Source organism: Rhinolophus sinicus, chromosome 6 (assembly GCF_057876585.1).
Source record: "Rhinolophus sinicus isolate RSI-liver-muscle chromosome 6, RSI-T2T, whole genome shotgun sequence".
NCBI lineage: Eukaryota > Metazoa > Chordata > Mammalia > Chiroptera > Rhinolophidae > Rhinolophus > Rhinolophus sinicus.
The window spans coordinates 41,117,840-41,139,165 of NC_142506.1; the positions used below are offsets into that span (position 1 = coordinate 41,117,840).

At 70.1% G+C, this 21,326-nt stretch overlaps 12 pseudogenes; all 12 read left to right on the forward strand.

The window, feature by feature from the left end:
• Positions 1 to 858: 858 nt before the first annotated feature.
• On the forward strand, positions 859 to 978 carry LOC148757890 (5S ribosomal RNA; annotated as a pseudogene).
• A 1,347-nt stretch (positions 979 to 2,325) lies between these two features.
• LOC148757891 (5S ribosomal RNA) lies at positions 2,326 to 2,445 on the forward strand (annotated as a pseudogene).
• Positions 2,446 to 4,479: 2,034 nt separating this feature from the next.
• LOC148757892 (5S ribosomal RNA) lies at positions 4,480 to 4,599 on the forward strand (annotated as a pseudogene).
• Positions 4,600 to 5,940: 1,341 nt separating this feature from the next.
• Positions 5,941 to 6,060, forward strand: LOC148757893 (5S ribosomal RNA; annotated as a pseudogene).
• A 2,035-nt stretch (positions 6,061 to 8,095) lies between these two features.
• LOC148757894 (5S ribosomal RNA) lies at positions 8,096 to 8,215 on the forward strand (annotated as a pseudogene).
• Positions 8,216 to 9,553: 1,338 nt separating this feature from the next.
• Positions 9,554 to 9,673, forward strand: LOC148757895 (5S ribosomal RNA; annotated as a pseudogene).
• Positions 9,674 to 11,708: 2,035 nt separating this feature from the next.
• Positions 11,709 to 11,828, forward strand: LOC148757896 (5S ribosomal RNA; annotated as a pseudogene).
• A 1,338-nt stretch (positions 11,829 to 13,166) lies between these two features.
• On the forward strand, positions 13,167 to 13,286 carry LOC148757897 (5S ribosomal RNA; annotated as a pseudogene).
• A 2,034-nt stretch (positions 13,287 to 15,320) lies between these two features.
• Positions 15,321 to 15,440, forward strand: LOC148757898 (5S ribosomal RNA; annotated as a pseudogene).
• Positions 15,441 to 16,781: 1,341 nt separating this feature from the next.
• LOC148757899 (5S ribosomal RNA) lies at positions 16,782 to 16,901 on the forward strand (annotated as a pseudogene).
• Positions 16,902 to 18,936: 2,035 nt separating this feature from the next.
• Positions 18,937 to 19,056, forward strand: LOC148757900 (5S ribosomal RNA; annotated as a pseudogene).
• Positions 19,057 to 20,394: 1,338 nt separating this feature from the next.
• On the forward strand, positions 20,395 to 20,514 carry LOC148757901 (5S ribosomal RNA; annotated as a pseudogene).
• Positions 20,515 to 21,326: the final 812 nt, after the last annotated feature.

A 21,326-nucleotide genomic window follows, 5' to 3' on the forward strand; every position in this document is an offset into this window, starting at 1 on the left:
CACCCGCGCTTCCTAGCTTGGCCAACGCAGCACCTCCGGGGGCCCATGGCCAACTGGCAACAGCTGATGGCCAAGCGGTCACAGCTGATGACCATGCAGCCCCCACGCAGCACCCCTCCACGCGAGGCCCAGAGCCTCAAACTGCTCTCTGGGAGTCTGTCCCCAGTCCCCGTCTGTCTCTCTCCGCCACTCTCTTGCTCCGTCTCTGGCCTCTCTCACCTCCCCGGGTCAGGAGACGTGACGTGTAGCCACTGAAGGGACCGGAGGTCGGGCGGGACTCCGGGTGCTGACGAGGGGCGAGGGCCCAGACTGAAGGCTTGTGACGAAGGGTGGCTGCAGACCGGAGCTCCTGCACCCTGGTGGCGCGGGTGGCTCTCCCTGGCTTTGGGCCAGTGGGTGGGGCCGGCCAGGGCCAGGGCCTGGGTTGCACGTCCCTAGGGCCGGAGGGGACTGAGAGGACCCTGCGCCCCCCTCGGTGGCCCTGAGAGGTGGGGGCAGTCCAGCAGCAAGGGGGGCTGTGCGGTTGTGGGGCTGGGATGGGGGATGAGAGGGGTTGGGGTAGGGGCCCGGGGTAAAAGCCGTTCGGGGCCTGGGGAGTCCCAGGATGCCCGGGCGCCCAGATATCTGTCACAGTCAGGGAAGTGACCGAGGCCCGTGGAGCCACTGGGGGGCGCGAAGGGGCCTCGCTGTGTGCCAGGAGTAGCCCGTCGCCCACACCAGCGGCGTCCGGAGGAGGCGGGGAGCGGGCGGGAGGCGCTCAGGCAGACATGCTCGCCACCCGAGCGGCCCAGCAGCATGGCGCGCGCTCAGGAGGCAGGTCGGGAGCAGGCTCTTGGAGCGCAGGGAGCCGGGTCCAGCGCCTAAGGCCATACCGCCCTGAACGCGCCAGATCTCGTCTGAACTCGGAAGCTAAGCAGGGTCGGGCCTGGTTAGTACTTGGGTGGGAGACCACCTGGGAACACCTGTAGGCTTTTGCTCGCCTCTCCTTTTGCATCGCCGCCCCGGCGTGGCTCCCTCCGAACCCCTGCCGCCCCTTGCCCCTCTGCAGCCGCCCAGCCAGCCGAAGGTCCCCCTGGCCAGAGGCCGGTCAGCCACCCGGCACTACAAGCTGGCAGCCCCGGCGGCACACCAGGCCCGTCGGCCAGTGCTCCCCCCCACACCCTCTTCTTCGTCCTCTTCGGTCCCGCAGGCCATCATCCGGATCCCTTGGCCCAGCGGCGGTCGCCACCGCCGCCGCCGCCGCCGCCGCCGCCGCCGCCGCCACCAGCGCTGCCCTGGCCCCCGCCGCCACCACCAAAGCCCCCGCCATCACCGCGTTTCCCACACCCCTCGCCAGCGCTGCCCTCCCCCCTGCCCCCGCCGACACAACGCCGCCGCCGACGCCATTGCCGACCTCGCAACCCTCCCTCGCCGCCGCCGCCGCCGCCAGCGCTGCTCATGATCAGCCCCCGCTTCTGCGCCGCCGCCGCCGCCGCCGCCATCACCACGCTCCCCACCCCCTCCGCCAGCGCTGCACTCGCCCCAGTCCGCGACCCCGCCGCCGCCAACGCCATATTCCCTCATTCAGCCTCCTCTGCTCTCCCCGCTGCCGCCGCCGCCATCACCCCTCTCCCCATCCCCGCCTCCAGCACCGCCCTCTCCCCCGCCCCCACCCCAGCCGCCGGCCTTGCCGTACTCCCTCAATCTCCGGCCTCTGCTCTCCCGGCCTCCGCGCCAGCACCGCCCTCACGCCCTCTCCCGCCACCGCCGCCGCCGCCAGCGCTCCCCGCGCCCCAGTGCCCACCGTCAAAGCCCCCATTGTCGCCGCCGCCATCGCCGCCCTGGAGCCATCCACGCGGTTGCCATTGCCTACATCGCCACCCTCCCCTGCCTCCGCCGCGGACGCCGCCGCCGCCGCCGCCGCCGCCGCGGGGTCCTCCCACAACTCCCAGGCCCAGGGCTGCCTGCTGGTGCAGGCCTCCACCAGTCTTGGGGGTGCGGTTGGGGGTAAACCTGGTGGCGGTAGGGGGGCGGGGTGTATGCCGGTCTGGGTCCTGGGGAATCCCAGGATGCCAGAGTTCCACGACTTCTGGCACCATCAGGGAAATGGCAGTGTCCCATGGAACCTCCGGTGGCGCGAAGTGGCCTCGCTGCGGGCCAGCAGTGGCCCGACGCCCACGCCAGGGGCATTCGGAGGAGGCGGGGAGCCGGACTGGACGGGGACGCGGTGACGGCGGAGCCGGCCAGCGGGTCGATGTTCGCCACCAGAGCGGAGCATCTGCATGGCGCGCGCTCACGAGGCAGTCCGGGAGCAGGCTCTTGGGGCGCGGGGAGCCAGGTCCCAGCGTCGACGGCTATACCACCCTGAACGCGCCCGATCTCCTCTGAATTCGGGAGCTAAGCAGGGAGGGGCCTGGTTAGTACTTGGATGGGAGACCGCCTGGGAATACCTGTAGGCTTTTGCTTGCCTCTCCTTTTGCGCCGCCGCCCCGGCGTGGCTCCCTCCGAACCCCTGCCGCCCCTTGCCCCTCTGAAGCCGCCCAGCCAGCCGAAGGTCCCCCTGGCCAGAGGCCGGTCAGCCACCCGGCACTACAAGCTGGCAGCCCCGGCCGCACACCAGGCCCGTCGGCCAGGGCTCCACCCCACACCCTCTTCTTAGTCCTCTTCGCTGAGGCAGGCCGTCAGCCTGCAGCAGTTATCCAAGCCTGTGTCTCCGCCGGCAGGCACCTCTACCCACACCCCCGCACGCCCCCTCCCATCGCCCACAAGAGCCAGGAGCCCTCCCTTCCCGCCGTTCGTGGTGGCCCCAACACACAGGGCACAAAGAGCCGGGTCAAACCAGGGGACAGAGGGAGCAGCACCCAAACACACCGCACGCCCTTGGACTCCAGGAGAGACCACCACAAGGGGAAGTGCAGGCACGCAGGCACACAACCCTCACAACCAGGGTGCCTGTGGGCTGCCACTCTCCTCCCTTGGGGGGGGTCCCTGGGCGGGGCTCGGAGCCCACTGGCCCTCCGGCCTGGCCCGGGGCCTTCAAGGGTGACTGCCAATACCCGGGCACTGCCTCTGTAGTGGAGCCCAGCCCCGGGCACGACCACACTCCGGTGGAGAGGCTGCCACTTCAACACAGCCTCAGCGAGTCTGTCCCAGTCCATGTGCCCGCCTGTGCGTCCCTCCCCCCCGGCCCCCCCACGTCTCTCTGGCTCTGTGACGTGCCTGTTGGGCTCTGCCTCTCGCTCAGGAGCTCTCTCCCGCGAGCCAGCCCCCTTTTTCTGTCTCTGTCCATGTCTCTCTGTATGTCGGGATACATACGTGTACATATACGTGTATATTTCCATCTCGCTCCCTCTTACGCCTCCTCCCGTTCTGTCTGTCGGTCCCTGTCCTGCGGGGACTCTAGTCCCCGTCCCCGCACAAGAACGCAGGATATGGTGAGGCCAAGAAGGAACACCAACGGAGCCACGGATAGGGGGCTGAGAGCACCATTTCTCACGGGCGGCTGGCTTGGAGACACGGCAGGCCGGAGCCGCCCGATCCCCAACCGGTCGGCCGTTTCTCTGCCAACCCACCGACACACCGACCGTCGACCCACCAAGCCGGCCCACTGCAATCCGCGCCCCTCTGCAATTTGCAGTCCACCACCCGCGCTTCCTAGCTTGGCCAACGCAGCACCTCCGGGGGCCCATGGCCAACTGGCAACAGCTGATGGCCAAGCGGTCACAGCTGATGACCATGCAGCCCCCACGCAGCACCCCTCCACGCGAGGCCCAGAGCCTCAAACTGCTCTCTGGGAGTCTGTCCCCAGTCCCCGTCTGTCTCTCTCCGCCACTCTCTTGCTCCGTCTCTGGCCTCTCTCACCTCCCCGGGTCAGGAGACGTGACGTGTAGCCACTGAAGGGACCGGAGGTCGGGCGGGACTCCGGGTGCTGACGAGGGGCGAGGGCCCAGACTGAAGGCTTGTGACGAAGGGTGGCTGCAGACCGGAGCTCCTGCACCCTGGTGGCGCGGGTGGCTCTCCCTGGCTTTGGGCCAGTGGGTGGGGCCGGCCAGGGCCAGGGCCTGGGTTGCACGTCCCTAGGGCCGGAGGGGACTGAGAGGACCCTGCGCCCCCCTCGGTGGCCCTGAGAGGTGGGGGCAGTCCAGCAGCAAGGGGGGCTGTGCGGTTGTGGGGCTGGGATGGGGGATGAGAGGGGTTGGGGTAGGGGCCCGGGGTAAAAGCCGTTCGGGGCCTGGGGAGTCCCAGGATGCCCGGGCGCCCAGATATCTGTCACAGTCAGGGAAGTGACCGAGGCCCGTGGAGCCACTGGGGGGCGCGAAGGGGCCTCGCTGTGTGCCAGGAGTAGCCCGTCGCCCACACCAGCGGCGTCCGGAGGAGGCGGGGAGCGGGCGGGAGGCGCTCAGGCAGACATGCTCGCCACCCGAGCGGCCCAGCAGCATGGCGCGCGCTCAGGAGGCAGGTCGGGAGCAGGCTCTTGGAGCGCAGGGAGCCGGGTCCAGCGCCTAAGGCCATACCGCCCTGAACGCGCCAGATCTCGTCTGAACTCGGAAGCTAAGCAGGGTCGGGCCTGGTTAGTACTTGGGTGGGAGACCACCTGGGAACACCTGTAGGCTTTTGCTCGCCTCTCCTTTTGCATCGCCGCCCCGGCGTGGCTCCCTCCGAACCCCTGCCGCCCCTTGCCCCTCTGCAGCCGCCCAGCCAGCCGAAGGTCCCCCTGGCCAGAGGCCGGTCAGCCACCCGGCACTACAAGCTGGCAGCCCCGGCGGCACACCAGGCCCGTCGGCCAGTGCTCCCCCCCACACCCTCTTCTTCGTCCTCTTCGGTCCCGCAGGCCATCATCCGGATCCCTTGGCCCAGCGGCGGTCGCCACCGCCGCCGCCGCCGCCGCCGCCGCCGCCACCAGCGCTGCCCTGGCCCCCGCCGCCACCACCAAAGCCCCCGCCATCACCGCGTTTCCCACACCCCTCGCCAGCGCTGCCCTCCCCCCTGCCCCCGCCGACACAACGCCGCCGCCGACGCCATTGCCGACCTCGCAACCCTCCCTCGCCGCCGCCGCCGCCGCCAGCGCTGCTCATGATCAGCCCCCGCTTCTGCGCCGCCGCCGCCGCCGCCGCCATCACCACGCTCCCCACCCCCTCCGCCAGCGCTGCACTCGCCCCAGTCCGCGACCCCGCCGCCGCCAACGCCATATTCCCTCATTCAGCCTCCTCTGCTCTCCCCGCTGCCGCCGCCGCCATCACCCCTCTCCCCATCCCCGCCTCCAGCACCGCCCTCTCCCCCGCCCCCACCCCAGCCGCCGGCCTTGCCGTACTCCCTCAATCTCCGGCCTCTGCTCTCCCGGCCTCCGCGCCAGCACCGCCCTCACGCCCTCTCCCGCCACCGCCGCCGCCGCCAGCGCTCCCCGCGCCCCAGTGCCCACCGTCAAAGCCCCCATTGTCGCCGCCGCCATCGCCGCCCTGGAGCCATCCACGCGGTTGCCATTGCCTACATCGCCACCCTCCCCTGCCTCCGCCGCGGACGCCGCCGCCGCCGCCGCCGCCGCCGCGGGGTCCTCCCACAACTCCCAGGCCCAGGGCTGCCTGCTGGTGCAGGCCTCCACCAGTCTTGGGGGTGCGGTTGGGGGTAAACCTGGTGGCGGTAGGGGGGCGGGGTGTATGCCGGTCTGGGTCCTGGGGAATCCCAGGATGCCAGAGTTCCACGACTTCTGGCACCATCAGGGAAATGGCAGTGTCCCATGGAACCTCCGGTGGCGCGAAGTGGCCTCGCTGCGGGCCAGCAGTGGCCCGACGCCCACGCCAGGGGCATTCGGAGGAGGCGGGGAGCCGGACTGGACGGGGACGCGGTGACGGCGGAGCCGGCCAGCGGGTCGATGTTCGCCACCAGAGCGGAGCATCTGCATGGCGCGCGCTCACGAGGCAGTCCGGGAGCAGGCTCTTGGGGCGCGGGGAGCCAGGTCCCAGCGTCGACGGCTATACCACCCTGAACGCGCCCGATCTCCTCTGAATTCGGGAGCTAAGCAGGGAGGGGCCTGGTTAGTACTTGGATGGGAGACCGCCTGGGAATACCTGTAGGCTTTTGCTTGCCTCTCCTTTTGCGCCGCCGCCCCGGCGTGGCTCCCTCCGAACCCCTGCCGCCCCTTGCCCCTCTGAAGCCGCCCAGCCAGCCGAAGGTCCCCCTGGCCAGAGGCCGGTCAGCCACCCGGCACTACAAGCTGGCAGCCCCGGCCGCACACCAGGCCCGTCGGCCAGGGCTCCACCCCACACCCTCTTCTTAGTCCTCTTCGCTGAGGCAGGCCGTCAGCCTGCAGCAGTTATCCAAGCCTGTGTCTCCGCCGGCAGGCACCTCTACCCACACCCCCGCACGCCCCCTCCCATCGCCCACAAGAGCCAGGAGCCCTCCCTTCCCGCCGTTCGTGGTGGCCCCAACACACAGGGCACAAAGAGCCGGGTCAAACCAGGGGACAGAGGGAGCAGCACCCAAACACACCGCACGCCCTTGGACTCCAGGAGAGACCACCACAAGGGGAAGTGCAGGCACGCAGGCACACAACCCTCACAACCAGGGTGCCTGTGGGCTGCCACTCTCCTCCCTTGGGGGGGGTCCCTGGGCGGGGCTCGGAGCCCACTGGCCCTCCGGCCTGGCCCGGGGCCTTCAAGGGTGACTGCCAATACCCGGGCACTGCCTCTGTAGTGGAGCCCAGCCCCGGGCACGACCACACTCCGGTGGAGAGGCTGCCACTTCAACACAGCCTCAGCGAGTCTGTCCCAGTCCATGTGCCCGCCTGTGCGTCCCTCCCCCCCGGCCCCCCCACGTCTCTCTGGCTCTGTGACGTGCCTGTTGGGCTCTGCCTCTCGCTCAGGAGCTCTCTCCCGCGAGCCAGCCCCCTTTTTCTGTCTCTGTCCATGTCTCTCTGTATGTCGGGATACATACGTGTACATATACGTGTATATTTCCATCTCGCTCCCTCTTACGCCTCCTCCCGTTCTGTCTGTCGGTCCCTGTCCTGCGGGGACTCTAGTCCCCGTCCCCGCACAAGAACGCAGGATATGGTGAGGCCAAGAAGGAACACCAACGGAGCCACGGATAGGGGGCTGAGAGCACCATTTCTCACGGGCGGCTGGCTTGGAGACACGGCAGGCCGGAGCCGCCCGATCCCCAACCGGTCGGCCGTTTCTCTGCCAACCCACCGACACACCGACCGTCGACCCACCAAGCCGGCCCACTGCAATCCGCGCCCCTCTGCAATTTGCAGTCCACCACCCGCGCTTCCTAGCTTGGCCAACGCAGCACCTCCGGGGGCCCATGGCCAACTGGCAACAGCTGATGGCCAAGCGGTCACAGCTGATGACCATGCAGCCCCCACGCAGCACCCCTCCACGCGAGGCCCAGAGCCTCAAACTGCTCTCTGGGAGTCTGTCCCCAGTCCCCGTCTGTCTCTCTCCGCCACTCTCTTGCTCCGTCTCTGGCCTCTCTCACCTCCCCGGGTCAGGAGACGTGACGTGTAGCCACTGAAGGGACCGGAGGTCGGGCGGGACTCCGGGTGCTGACGAGGGGCGAGGGCCCAGACTGAAGGCTTGTGACGAAGGGTGGCTGCAGACCGGAGCTCCTGCACCCTGGTGGCGCGGGTGGCTCTCCCTGGCTTTGGGCCAGTGGGTGGGGCCGGCCAGGGCCAGGGCCTGGGTTGCACGTCCCTAGGGCCGGAGGGGACTGAGAGGACCCTGCGCCCCCCTCGGTGGCCCTGAGAGGTGGGGGCAGTCCAGCAGCAAGGGGGGCTGTGCGGTTGTGGGGCTGGGATGGGGGATGAGAGGGGTTGGGGTAGGGGCCCGGGGTAAAAGCCGTTCGGGGCCTGGGGAGTCCCAGGATGCCCGGGCGCCCAGATATCTGTCACAGTCAGGGAAGTGACCGAGGCCCGTGGAGCCACTGGGGGGGCGCGAAGGGGCCTCGCTGTGTGCCAGGAGTAGCCCGTCGCCCACACCAGCGGCGTCCGGAGGAGGCGGGGAGCGGGCGGGAGGCGCTCAGGCAGACATGCTCGCCACCCGAGCGGCCCAGCAGCATGGCGCGCGCTCAGGAGGCAGGTCGGGAGCAGGCTCTTGGAGCGCCGGGAGCCGGGTCCAGCGCCTAAGGCCATACCGCCCTGAACGCGCCAGATCTCGTCTGAACTCGGAAGCTAAGCAGGGTCGGGCCTGGTTAGTACTTGGGTGGGAGACCACCTGGGAACACCTGTAGGCTTTTGCTCGCCTCTCCTTTTGCATCGCCGCCCCGGCGTGGCTCCCTCCGAACCCCTGCCGCCCCTTGCCCCTCTGCAGCCGCCCAGCCAGCCGAAGGTCCCCCTGGCCAGAGGCCGGTCAGCCACCCGGCACTACAAGCTGGCAGCCCCGGCGGCACACCAGGCCCGTCGGCCAGTGCTCCCCCCCACACCCTCTTCTTCGTCCTCTTCGGTCCCGCAGGCCGTCATCCGGATCCCTTGGCCCAGCGGCGGTCGCCACCGCCGCCGCCGCCGCCGCCGCCGCCACCAGCGCTGCCCTGGCCCCCGCCGCCACCACCAAAGCCCCCGCCATCACCGCGTTTCCCACACCCCTCGCCAGCGCTGCCCTCCCCCCTGCCCCCGCCGACACAACGCCGCCGCCGACGCCATTGCCGACCTCGCAACCCTCCCTCGCCGCCGCCGCCGCCGCCAGCGCTGCTCATGATCAGCCCCCGCTTCTGCGCCGCCGCCGCCGCCGCCGCCATCACCACGCTCCCCACCCCCTCCGCCAGCGCTGCACTCGCCCCAGTCCGCGACCCCGCCGCCGCCAACGCCATATTCCCTCATTCAGCCTCCTCTGCTCTCCCCGCTGCCGCCGCCGCCATCACCCCTCTCCCCATCCCCGCCTCCAGCACCGCCCTCTCCCCCGCCCCCACCCCAGCCGCCGGCCTTGCCGTACTCCCTCAATCTCCGGCCTCTGCTCTCCCGGCCTCCGCGCCAGCACCGCCCTCACGCCCTCTCCCGCCACCGCCGCCGCCGCCAGCGCTCCCCGCGCCCCAGTGCCCACCGTCAAAGCCCCCATTGTCGCCGCCGCCATCGCCGCCCTGGAGCCATCCACGCGGTTGCCATTGCCTACATCGCCACCCTCCCCTGCCTCCGCCGCGGACGCCGCCGCCGCCGCCGCCGCCGCCGCGGGGTCCTCCCACAACTCCCAGGCCCAGGGCTGCCTGCTGGTGCAGGCCTCCACCAGTCTTGGGGGTGCGGTTGGGGGTAAACCTGGTGGCGGTAGGGGGGCGGGGTGTATGCCGGTCTGGGTCCTGGGGAATCCCAGGATGCCAGAGTTCCACGACTTCTGGCACCATCAGGGAAATGGCAGTGTCCCATGGAACCTCCGGTGGCGCGAAGTGGCCTCGCTGCGGGCCAGCAGTGGCCCGACGCCCACGCCAGGGGCATTCGGAGGAGGCGGGGAGCCGGACTGGACGGGGACGCGGTGACGGCGGAGCCGGCCAGCGGGTCGATGTTCGCCACCAGAGCGGAGCATCTGCATGGCGCGCGCTCACGAGGCAGTCCGGGAGCAGGCTCTTGGGGCGCGGGGAGCCAGGTCCCAGCGTCGACGGCTATACCACCCTGAACGCGCCCGATCTCCTCTGAATTCGGGAGCTAAGCAGGGAGGGGCCTGGTTAGTACTTGGATGGGAGACCGCCTGGGAATACCTGTAGGCTTTTGCTTGCCTCTCCTTTTGCGCCGCCGCCCCGGCGTGGCTCCCTCCGAACCCCTGCCGCCCCTTGCCCCTCTGAAGCCGCCCAGCCAGCCGAAGGTCCCCCTGGCCAGAGGCCGGTCAGCCACCCGGCACTACAAGCTGGCAGCCCCGGCCGCACACCAGGCCCGTCGGCCAGGGCTCCACCCCACACCCTCTTCTTAGTCCTCTTCGCTGAGGCAGGCCGTCAGCCTGCAGCAGTTATCCAAGCCTGTGTCTCCGCCGGCAGGCACCTCTACCCACACCCCCGCACGCCCCCTCCCATCGCCCACAAGAGCCAGGAGCCCTCCCTTCCCGCCGTTCGTGGTGGCCCCAACACACAGGGCACAAAGAGCCGGGTCAAACCAGGGGACAGAGGGAGCAGCACCCAAACACACCGCACGCCCTTGGACTCCAGGAGAGACCACCACAAGGGGAAGTGCAGGCACGCAGGCACACAACCCTCACAACCAGGGTGCCTGTGGGCTGCCACTCTCCTCCCTTGGGGGGGGTCCCTGGGCGGGGCTCGGAGCCCACTGGCCCTCCGGCCTGGCCCGGGGCCTTCAAGGGTGACTGCCAATACCCGGGCACTGCCTCTGTAGTGGAGCCCAGCCCCGGGCACGACCACACTCCGGTGGAGAGGCTGCCACTTCAACACAGCCTCAGCGAGTCTGTCCCAGTCCATGTGCCCGCCTGTGCGTCCCTCCCCCCCGGCCCCCCCACGTCTCTCTGGCTCTGTGACGTGCCTGTTGGGCTCTGCCTCTCGCTCAGGAGCTCTCTCCCGCGAGCCAGCCCCCTTTTTCTGTCTCTGTCCATGTCTCTCTGTATGTCGGGATACATACGTGTACATATACGTGTATATTTCCATCTCGCTCCCTCTTACGCCTCCTCCCGTTCTGTCTGTCGGTCCCTGTCCTGCGGGGACTCTAGTCCCCGTCCCCGCACAAGAACGCAGGATATGGTGAGGCCAAGAAGGAACACCAACGGAGCCACGGATAGGGGGCTGAGAGCACCATTTCTCACGGGCGGCTGGCTTGGAGACACGGCAGGCCGGAGCCGCCCGATCCCCAACCGGTCGGCCGTTTCTCTGCCAACCCACCGACACACCGACCGTCGACCCACCAAGCCGGCCCACTGCAATCCGCGCCCCTCTGCAATTTGCAGTCCACCACCCGCGCTTCCTAGCTTGGCCAACGCAGCACCTCCGGGGGCCCATGGCCAACTGGCAACAGCTGATGGCCAAGCGGTCACAGCTGATGACCATGCAGCCCCCACGCAGCACCCCTCCACGCGAGGCCCAGAGCCTCAAACTGCTCTCTGGGAGTCTGTCCCCAGTCCCCGTCTGTCTCTCTCCGCCACTCTCTTGCTCCGTCTCTGGCCTCTCTCACCTCCCCGGGTCAGGAGACGTGACGTGTAGCCACTGAAGGGACCGGAGGTCGGGCGGGACTCCGGGTGCTGACGAGGGGCGAGGGCCCAGACTGAAGGCTTGTGACGAAGGGTGGCTGCAGACCGGAGCTCCTGCACCCTGGTGGCGCGGGTGGCTCTCCCTGGCTTTGGGCCAGTGGGTGGGGCCGGCCAGGGCCAGGGCCTGGGTTGCACGTCCCTAGGGCCGGAGGGGACTGAGAGGACCCTGCGCCCCCCTCGGTGGCCCTGAGAGGTGGGGGCAGTCCAGCAGCAAGGGGGGCTGTGCGGTTGTGGGGCTGGGATGGGGGATGAGAGGGGTTGGGGTAGGGGCCCGGGGTAAAAGCCGTTCGGGGCCTGGGGAGTCCCAGGATGCCCGGGCGCCCAGATATCTGTCACAGTCAGGGAAGTGACCGAGGCCCGTGGAGCCACTGGGGGGGCGCGAAGGGGCCTCGCTGTGTGCCAGGAGTAGCCCGTCGCCCACACCAGCGGCGTCCGGAGGAGGCGGGGAGCGGGCGGGAGGCGCTCAGGCAGACATGCTCGCCACCCGAGCGGCCCAGCAGCATGGCGCGCGCTCAGGAGGCAGGTCGGGAGCAGGCTCTTGGAGCGCCGGGAGCCGGGTCCAGCGCCTAAGGCCATACCGCCCTGAACGCGCCAGATCTCGTCTGAACTCGGAAGCTAAGCAGGGTCGGGCCTGGTTAGTACTTGGGTGGGAGACCACCTGGGAACACCTGTAGGCTTTTGCTCGCCTCTCCTTTTGCATCGCCGCCCCGGCGTGGCTCCCTCCGAACCCCTGCCGCCCCTTGCCCCTCTGCAGCCGCCCAGCCAGCCGAAGGTCCCCCTGGCCAGAGGCCGGTCAGCCACCCGGCACTACAAGCTGGCAGCCCCGGCGGCACACCAGGCCCGTCGGCCAGTGCTCCCCCCCACACCCTCTTCTTCGTCCTCTTCGGTCCCGCAGGCCGTCATCCGGATCCCTTGGCCCAGCGGCGGTCGCCACCGCCGCCGCCGCCGCCGCCGCCGCCACCAGCGCTGCCCTGGCCCCCGCCGCCACCACCAAAGCCCCCGCCATCACCGCGTTTCCCACACCCCTCGCCAGCGCTGCCCTCCCCCCTGCCCCCGCCGACACAACGCCGCCGCCGACGCCATTGCCGACCTCGCAACCCTCCCTCGCCGCCGCCGCCGCCGCCAGCGCTGCTCATGATCAGCCCCCGCTTCTGCGCCGCCGCCGCCGCCGCCGCCATCACCACGCTCCCCACCCCCTCCGCCAGCGCTGCACTCGCCCCAGTCCGCGACCCCGCCGCCGCCAACGCCATATTCCCTCATTCAGCCTCCTCTGCTCTCCCCGCTGCCGCCGCCGCCATCACCCCTCTCCCCATCCCCGCCTCCAGCACCGCCCTCTCCCCCGCCCCCACCCCAGCCGCCGGCCTTGCCGTACTCCCTCAATCTCCGGCCTCTGCTCTCCCGGCCTCCGCGCCAGCACCGCCCTCACGCCCTCTCCCGCCACCGCCGCCGCCGCCAGCGCTCCCCGCGCCCCAGTGCCCACCGTCAAAGCCCCCATTGTCGCCGCCGCCATCGCCGCCCTGGAGCCATCCACGCGGTTGCCATTGCCTACATCGCCACCCTCCCCTGCCTCCGCCGCGGACGCCGCCGCCGCCGCCGCCGCCGCCGCGGGGTCCTCCCACAACTCCCAGGCCCAGGGCTGCCTGCTGGTGCAGGCCTCCACCAGTCTTGGGGGTGCGGTTGGGGGTAAACCTGGTGGCGGTAGGGGGGCGGGGTGTATGCCGGTCTGGGTCCTGGGGAATCCCAGGATGCCAGAGTTCCACGACTTCTGGCACCATCAGGGAAATGGCAGTGTCCCATGGAACCTCCGGTGGCGCGAAGTGGCCTCGCTGCGGGCCAGCAGTGGCCCGACGCCCACGCCAGGGGCATTCGGAGGAGGCGGGGAGCCGGACTGGACGGGGACGCGGTGACGGCGGAGCCGGCCAGCGGGTCGATGTTCGCCACCAGAGCGGAGCATCTGCATGGCGCGCGCTCACGAGGCAGTCCGGGAGCAGGCTCTTGGGGCGCGGGGAGCCAGGTCCCAGCGTCGACGGCTATACCACCCTGAACGCGCCCGATCTCCTCTGAATTCGGGAGCTAAGCAGGGAGGGGCCTGGTTAGTACTTGGATGGGAGACCGCCTGGGAATACCTGTAGGCTTTTGCTTGCCTCTCCTTTTGCGCCGCCGCCCCGGCGTGGCTCCCTCCGAACCCCTGCCGCCCCTTGCCCCTCTGAAGCCGCCCAGCCAGCCGAAGGTCCCCCTGGCCAGAGGCCGGTCAGCCACCCGGCACTACAAGCTGGCAGCCCCGGCCGCACACCAGGCCCGTCGGCCAGGGCTCCACCCCACACCCTCTTCTTAGTCCTCTTCGCTGAGGCAGGCCGTCAGCCTGCAGCAGTTATCCAAGCCTGTGTCTCCGCCGGCAGGCACCTCTACCCACACCCCCGCACGCCCCCTCCCATCGCCCACAAGAGCCAGGAGCCCTCCCTTCCCGCCGTTCGTGGTGGCCCCAACACACAGGGCACAAAGAGCCGGGTCAAACCAGGGGACAGAGGGAGCAGCACCCAAACACACCGCACGCCCTTGGACTCCAGGAGAGACCACCACAAGGGGAAGTGCAGGCACGCAGGCACACAACCCTCACAACCAGGGTGCCTGTGGGCTGCCACTCTCCTCCCTTGGGGGGGGTCCCTGGGCGGGGCTCGGAGCCCACTGGCCCTCCGGCCTGGCCCGGGGCCTTCAAGGGTGACTGCCAATACCCGGGCACTGCCTCTGTAGTGGAGCCCAGCCCCGGGCACGACCACACTCCGGTGGAGAGGCTGCCACTTCAACACAGCCTCAGCGAGTCTGTCCCAGTCCATGTGCCCGCCTGTGCGTCCCTCCCCCCCGGCCCCCCCACGTCTCTCTGGCTCTGTGACGTGCCTGTTGGGCTCTGCCTCTCGCTCAGGAGCTCTCTCCCGCGAGCCAGCCCCCTTTTTCTGTCTCTGTCCATGTCTCTCTGTATGTCGGGATACATACGTGTACATATACGTGTATATTTCCATCTCGCTCCCTCTTACGCCTCCTCCCGTTCTGTCTGTCGGTCCCTGTCCTGCGGGGACTCTAGTCCCCGTCCCCGCACAAGAACGCAGGATATGGTGAGGCCAAGAAGGAACACCAACGGAGCCACGGATAGGGGGCTGAGAGCACCATTTCTCACGGGCGGCTGGCTTGGAGACACGGCAGGCCGGAGCCGCCCGATCCCCAACCGGTCGGCCGTTTCTCTGCCAACCCACCGACACACCGACCGTCGACCCACCAAGCCGGCCCACTGCAATCCGCGCCCCTCTGCAATTTGCAGTCCACCACCCGCGCTTCCTAGCTTGGCCAACGCAGCACCTCCGGGGGCCCATGGCCAACTGGCAACAGCTGATGGCCAAGCGGTCACAGCTGATGACCATGCAGCCCCCACGCAGCACCCCTCCACGCGAGGCCCAGAGCCTCAAACTGCTCTCTGGGAGTCTGTCCCCAGTCCCCGTCTGTCTCTCTCCGCCACTCTCTTGCTCCGTCTCTGGCCTCTCTCACCTCCCCGGGTCAGGAGACGTGACGTGTAGCCACTGAAGGGACCGGAGGTCGGGCGGGACTCCGGGTGCTGACGAGGGGCGAGGGCCCAGACTGAAGGCTTGTGACGAAGGGTGGCTGCAGACCGGAGCTCCTGCACCCTGGTGGCGCGGGTGGCTCTCCCTGGCTTTGGGCCAGTGGGTGGGGCCGGCCAGGGCCAGGGCCTGGGTTGCACGTCCCTAGGGCCGGAGGGGACTGAGAGGACCCTGCGCCCCCCTCGGTGGCCCTGAGAGGTGGGGGCAGTCCAGCAGCAAGGGGGGCTGTGCGGTTGTGGGGCTGGGATGGGGGATGAGAGGGGTTGGGGTAGGGGCCCGGGGTAAAAGCCGTTCGGGGCCTGGGGAGTCCCAGGATGCCCGGGCGCCCAGATATCTGTCACAGTCAGGGAAGTGACCGAGGCCCGTGGAGCCACTGGGGGGCGCGAAGGGGCCTCGCTGTGTGCCAGGAGTAGCCCGTCGCCCACACCAGCGGCGTCCGGAGGAGGCGGGGAGCGGGCGGGAGGCGCTCAGGCAGACATGCTCGCCACCCGAGCGGCCCAGCAGCATGGCGCGCGCTCAGGAGGCAGGTCGGGAGCAGGCTCTTGGAGCGCCGGGAGCCGGGTCCAGCGCCTAAGGCCATACCGCCCTGAACGCGCCAGATCTCGTCTGAACTCGGAAGCTAAGCAGGGTCGGGCCTGGTTAGTACTTGGGTGGGAGACCACCTGGGAACACCTGTAGGCTTTTGCTCGCCTCTCCTTTTGCATCGCCGCCCCGGCGTGGCTCCCTCCGAACCCCTGCCGCCCCTTGCCCCTCTGCAGCCGCCCAGCCAGCCGAAGGTCCCCCTGGCCAGAGGCCGGTCAGCCACCCGGCACTACAAGCTGGCAGCCCCGGCGGCACACCAGGCCCGTCGGCCAGTGCTCCCCCCCACACCCTCTTCTTCGTCCTCTTCGGTCCCGCAGGCCATCATCCGGATCCCTTGGCCCAGCGGCGGTCGCCACCGCCGCCGCCGCCGCCGCCGCCGCCGCCACCAGCGCTGCCCTGGCCCCCGCCGCCACCACCAAAGCCCCCGCCATCACCGCGTTTCCCACACCCCTCGCCAGCGCTGCCCTCCCCCCTGCCCCCGCCGACACAACGCCGCCGCCGACGCCATTGCCGACCTCGCAACCCTCCCTCGCCGCCGCCGCCGCCGCCAGCGCTGCTCATGATCAGCCCCCGCTTCTGCGCCGCCGCCGCCGCCGCCGCCATCACCACGCTCCCCACCCCCTCCGCCAGCGCTGCACTCGCCCCAGTCCGCGACCCCGCCGCCGCCAACGCCATATTCCCTCATTCAGCCTCCTCTGCTCTCCCCGCTGCCGCCGCCGCCATCACCCCTCTCCCCATCCCCGCCTCCAGCACCGCCCTCTCCCCCGCCCCCACCCCAGCCGCCGGCCTTGCCGTACTCCCTCAATCTCCGGCCTCTGCTCTCCCGGCCTCCGCGCCAGCACCGCCCTCACGCCCTCTCCCGCCACCGCCGCCGCCGCCAGCGCTCCCCGCGCCCCAGTGCCCACCGTCAAAGCCCCCATTGTCGCCGCCGCCATCGCCGCCCTGGAGCCATCCACGCGGTTGCCATTGCCTACATCGCCACCCTCCCCTGCCTCCGCCGCGGACGCCGCCGCCGCCGCCGCCGCCGCCGCGGGGTCCTCCCACAACTCCCAGGCCCAGGGCTGCCTGCTGGTGCAGGCCTCCACCAGTCTTGGGGGTGCGGTTGGGGGTAAACCTGGTGGCGGTAGGGGGGCGGGGTGTATGCCGGTCTGGGTCCTGGGGAATCCCAGGATGCCAGAGTTCCACGACTTCTGGCACCATCAGGGAAATGGCAGTGTCCCATGGAACCTCCGGTGGCGCGAAGTGGCCTCGCTGCGGGCCAGCAGTGGCCCGACGCCCACGCCAGGGGCATTCGGAGGAGGCGGGGAGCCGGACTGGACGGGGACGCGGTGACGGCGGAGCCGGCCAGCGGGTCGATGTTCGCCACCAGAGCGGAGCATCTGCATGGCGCGCGCTCACGAGGCAGTCCGGGAGCAGGCTCTTGGGGCGCGGGGAGCCAGGTCCCAGCGTCGACGGCTATACCACCCTGAACGCGCCCGATCTCCTCTGAATTCGGGAGCTAAGCAGGGAGGGGCCTGGTTAGTACTTGGATGGGAGACCGCCTGGGAATACCTGTAGGCTTTTGCTTGCCTCTCCTTTTGCGCCGCCGCCCCGGCGTGGCTCCCTCCGAACCCCTGCCGCCCCTTGCCCCTCTGAAGCCGCCCAGCCAGCCGAAGGTCCCCCTGGCCAGAGGCCGGTCAGCCACCCGGCACTACAAGCTGGCAGCCCCGGCCGCACACCAGGCCCGTCGGCCAGGGCTCCACCCCACACCCTCTTCTTAGTCCTCTTCGCTGAGGCAGGCCGTCAGCCTGCAGCAGTTATCCAAGCCTGTGTCTCCGCCGGCAGGCACCTCTACCCACACCCCCGCACGCCCCCTCCCATCGCCCACAAGAGCCAGGAGCCCTCCCTTCCCGCCGTTCGTGGTGGCCCCAACACACAGGGCACAAAGAGCCGGGTCAAACCAGGGGACAGAGGGAGCAGCACCCAAACACACCGCACGCCCTTGGACTCCAGGAGAGACCACCACAAGGGGAAGTGCAGGCACGCAGGCACACAACCCTCACAACCAGGGTGCCTGTGGGCTGCCACTCTCCTCCCTTGGGGGGGGTCCCTGGGCGGGGCTCGGAGCCCACTGGCCCTCCGGCCTGGCCCGGGGCCTTCAAGGGTGACTGCCAATACCCGGGCACTGCCTCTGTAGTGGAGCCCAGCCCCGGGCACGACCACACTCCGGTGGAGAGGCTGCCACTTCAACACAGCCTCAGCGAGTCTGTCCCAGTCCATGTGCCCGCCTGTGCGTCCCTCCCCCCCGGCCCCCCCACGTCTCTCTGGCTCTGTGACGTGCCTGTTGGGCTCTGCCTCTCGCTCAGGAGCTCTCTCCCGCGAGCCAGCCCCCTTTTTCTGTCTCTGTCCATGTCTCTCTGTATGTCGGGATACATACGTGTACATATACGTGTATATTTCCATCTCGCTCCCTCTTACGCCTCCTCCCGTTCTGTCTGTCGGTCCCTGTCCTGCGGGGACTCTAGTCCCCGTCCCCGCACAAGAACGCAGGATATGGTGAGGCCAAGAAGGAACACCAACGGAGCCACGGATAGGGGGCTGAGAGCACCATTTCTCACGGGCGGCTGGCTTGGAGACACGGCAGGCCGGAGCCGCCCGATCCCCAACCGGTCGGCCGTTTCTCTGCCAACCCACCGACACACCGACCGTCGACCCACCAAGCCGGCCCACTGCAATCCGCGCCCCTCTGCAATTTGCAGTCCACCACCCGCGCTTCCTAGCTTGGCCAACGCAGCACCTCCGGGGGCCCATGGCCAACTGGCAACAGCTGATGGCCAAGCGGTCACAGCTGATGACCATGCAGCCCCCACGCAGCACCCCTCCACGCGAGGCCCAGAGCCTCAAACTGCTCTCTGGGAGTCTGTCCCCAGTCCCCGTCTGTCTCTCTCCGCCACTCTCTTGCTCCGTCTCTGGCCTCTCTCACCTCCCCGGGTCAGGAGACGTGACGTGTAGCCACTGAAGGGACCGGAGGTCGGGCGGGACTCCGGGTGCTGACGAGGGGCGAGGGCCCAGACTGAAGGCTTGTGACGAAGGGTGGCTGCAGACCGGAGCTCCTGCACCCTGGTGGCGCGGGTGGCTCTCCCTGGCTTTGGGCCAGTGGGTGGGGCCGGCCAGGGCCAGGGCCTGGGTTGCACGTCCCTAGGGCCGGAGGGGACTGAGAGGACCCTGCGCCCCCCTCGGTGGCCCTGAGAGGTGGGGGCAGTCCAGCAGCAAGGGGGGCTGTGCGGTTGTGGGGCTGGGATGGGGGATGAGAGGGGTTGGGGTAGGGGCCCGGGGTAAAAGCCGTTCGGGGCCTGGGGAGTCCCAGGATGCCCGGGCGCCCAGATATCTGTCACAGTCAGGGAAGTGACCGAGGCCCGTGGAGCCACTGGGGGGGCGCGAAGGGGCCTCGCTGTGTGCCAGGAGTAGCCCGTCGCCCACACCAGCGGCGTCCGGAGGAGGCGGGGAGCGGGCGGGAGGCGCTCAGGCAGACATGCTCGCCACCCGAGCGGCCCAGCAGCATGGCGCGCGCTCAGGAGGCAGGTCGGGAGCAGGCTCTTGGAGCGCCGGGAGCCGGGTCCAGCGCCTAAGGCCATACCGCCCTGAACGCGCCAGATCTCGTCTGAACTCGGAAGCTAAGCAGGGTCGGGCCTGGTTAGTACTTGGGTGGGAGACCACCTGGGAACACCTGTAGGCTTTTGCTCGCCTCTCCTTTTGCATCGCCGCCCCGGCGTGGCTCCCTCCGAACCCCTGCCGCCCCTTGCCCCTCTGCAGCCGCCCAGCCAGCCGAAGGTCCCCCTGGCCAGAGGCCGGTCAGCCACCCGGCACTACAAGCTGGCAGCCCCGGCGGCACACCAGGCCCGTCGGCCAGTGCTCCCCCCCACACCCTCTTCTTCGTCCTCTTCGGTCCCGCAGGCCGTCATCCGGATCCCTTGGCCCAGCGGCGGTCGCCACCGCCGCCGCCGCCGCCGCCGCCGCCACCAGCGCTGCCCTGGCCCCCGCCGCCACCACCAAAGCCCCCGCCATCACCGCGTTTCCCACACCCCCCACCAGCGCTGCCCTCCCCCCTGCCCCCGCCGACACAACGCCGCCGCCGACGCCATTGCCGACCTCGCAACCCTCCCTCGCCGCCGCCGCCGCCAGCGCTGCTCATGATCAGCCCCCGCTTCTGCGCCGCCGCCGCCGCCGCCGCCATCACCACGCTCCCCACCCCCTCCGCCAGCGCTGCACTCGCCCCAGTCCGCGACCCCGCCGCCGCCAACGCCATACTCCCTCATTCAGCCTCCTCTGCTCTCCCCGCTGCCGCCGCCGCCATCACCCCTCTCCCCATCCCCGCCTCCAGCACCGCCCTCTCCCCCGCCCCCACCCCAGCCGCCGGCCTTGCCGTACTCCCTCAATCTCCGGCCTCTGCTCTCCCGGCCTCCGCGCCAGCACCGCCCTCACGCCCTCTCCCGCCACCGCCGCCGCCGCCAGCGCTCCCCGCGCCCCAGTGCCCACCGTCAAAGCCCCCATTGTCGCCGCCGCCATCGCCGCCCTGGAGCCATCCACGCGGTTGCCATTGCCTACATCGCCACCCTCCCCTGCCTCCGCCGCGGACGCCGCCGCCGCCGCCGCCGCCGCCGCCGCGGGGTCCTCCCACAACTCCCAGGCCCAGGGCTGCCTGCTGGTGCAGGCCTCCACCAGTCTTGGGGGTGCGGTTGGGGGTAAACCTGGTGGCGGTAGGGGGGCGGGGTGTATGCCGGTCTGGGTCCTGGGGAATCCCAGGATGCCAGAGTTCCACGACTTCTGGCACCATCAGGGAAATGGCAGTGTCCCATGGAACCTCCGGTGGCGCGAAGTGGCCTCGCTGCGGGCCAGCAGTGGCCCGACGCCCACGCCAGGGGCATTCGGAGGAGGCGGGGAGCCGGACTGGACGGGGACGCGGTGACGGCGGAGCCGGCCAGCGGGTCGATGTTCGCCACCAGAGCGGAGCATCTGCATGGCGCGCGCTCACGAGGCAGTCCGGGAGCAGGCTCTTGGGGCGCGGGGAGCCAGGTCCCAGCGTCGACGGCTATACCACCCTGAACGCGCCCGATCTCCTCTGAATTCGGGAGCTAAGCAGGGAGGGGCCTGGTTAGTACTTGGATGGGAGACCGCCTGGGAATACCTGTAGGCTTTTGCTTGCCTCTCCTTTTGCGCCGCCGCCCCGGCGTGGCTCCCTCCGAACCCCTGCCGCCCCTTGCCCCTCTGAAGCCGCCCAGCCAGCCGAAGGTCCCCCTGGCCAGAGGCCGGTCAGCCACCCGGCACTACAAGCTGGCAGCCCCGGCCGCACACCAGGCCCGTCGGCCAGGGCTCCACCCCACACCCTCTTCTTAGTCCTCTTCGCTGAGGCAGGCCGTCAGCCTGCAGCAGTTATCCAAGCCTGTGTCTCCGCCGGCAGGCACCTCTACCCACACCCCCGCACGCCCCCTCCCATCGCCCACAAGAGCCAGGAGCCCTCCCTTCCCGCCGTTCGTGGTGGCCCCAACACACAGGGCACAAAGAGCCGGGTCAAACCAGGGGACAGAGGGAGCAGCACCCAAACACACCGCACGCCCTTGGACTCCAGGAGAGACCACCACAAGGGGAAGTGCAGGCACGCAGGCACACAACCCTCACAACCAGGGTGCCTGTGGGCTGCCACTCTCCTCCCTTGGGGGGGGTCCCTGGGCGGGGCTCGGAGCCCACTGGCCCTCCGGCCTGGCCCGGGGCCTTCAAGGGTGACTGCCAATACCCGGGCACTGCCTCTGTAGTGGAGCCCAGCCCCGGGCACGACCACACTCCGGTGGAGAGGCTGCCACTTCAACACAGCCTCAGCGAGTCTGTCCCAGTCCATGTGCCCGCCTGTGCGTCCCTCCCCCCCGGCCCCCCCACGTCTCTCTGGCTCTGTGACGTGCCTGTTGGGCTCTGCCTCTCGCTCAGGAGCTCTCTCCCGCGAGCCAGCCCCCTTTTTCTG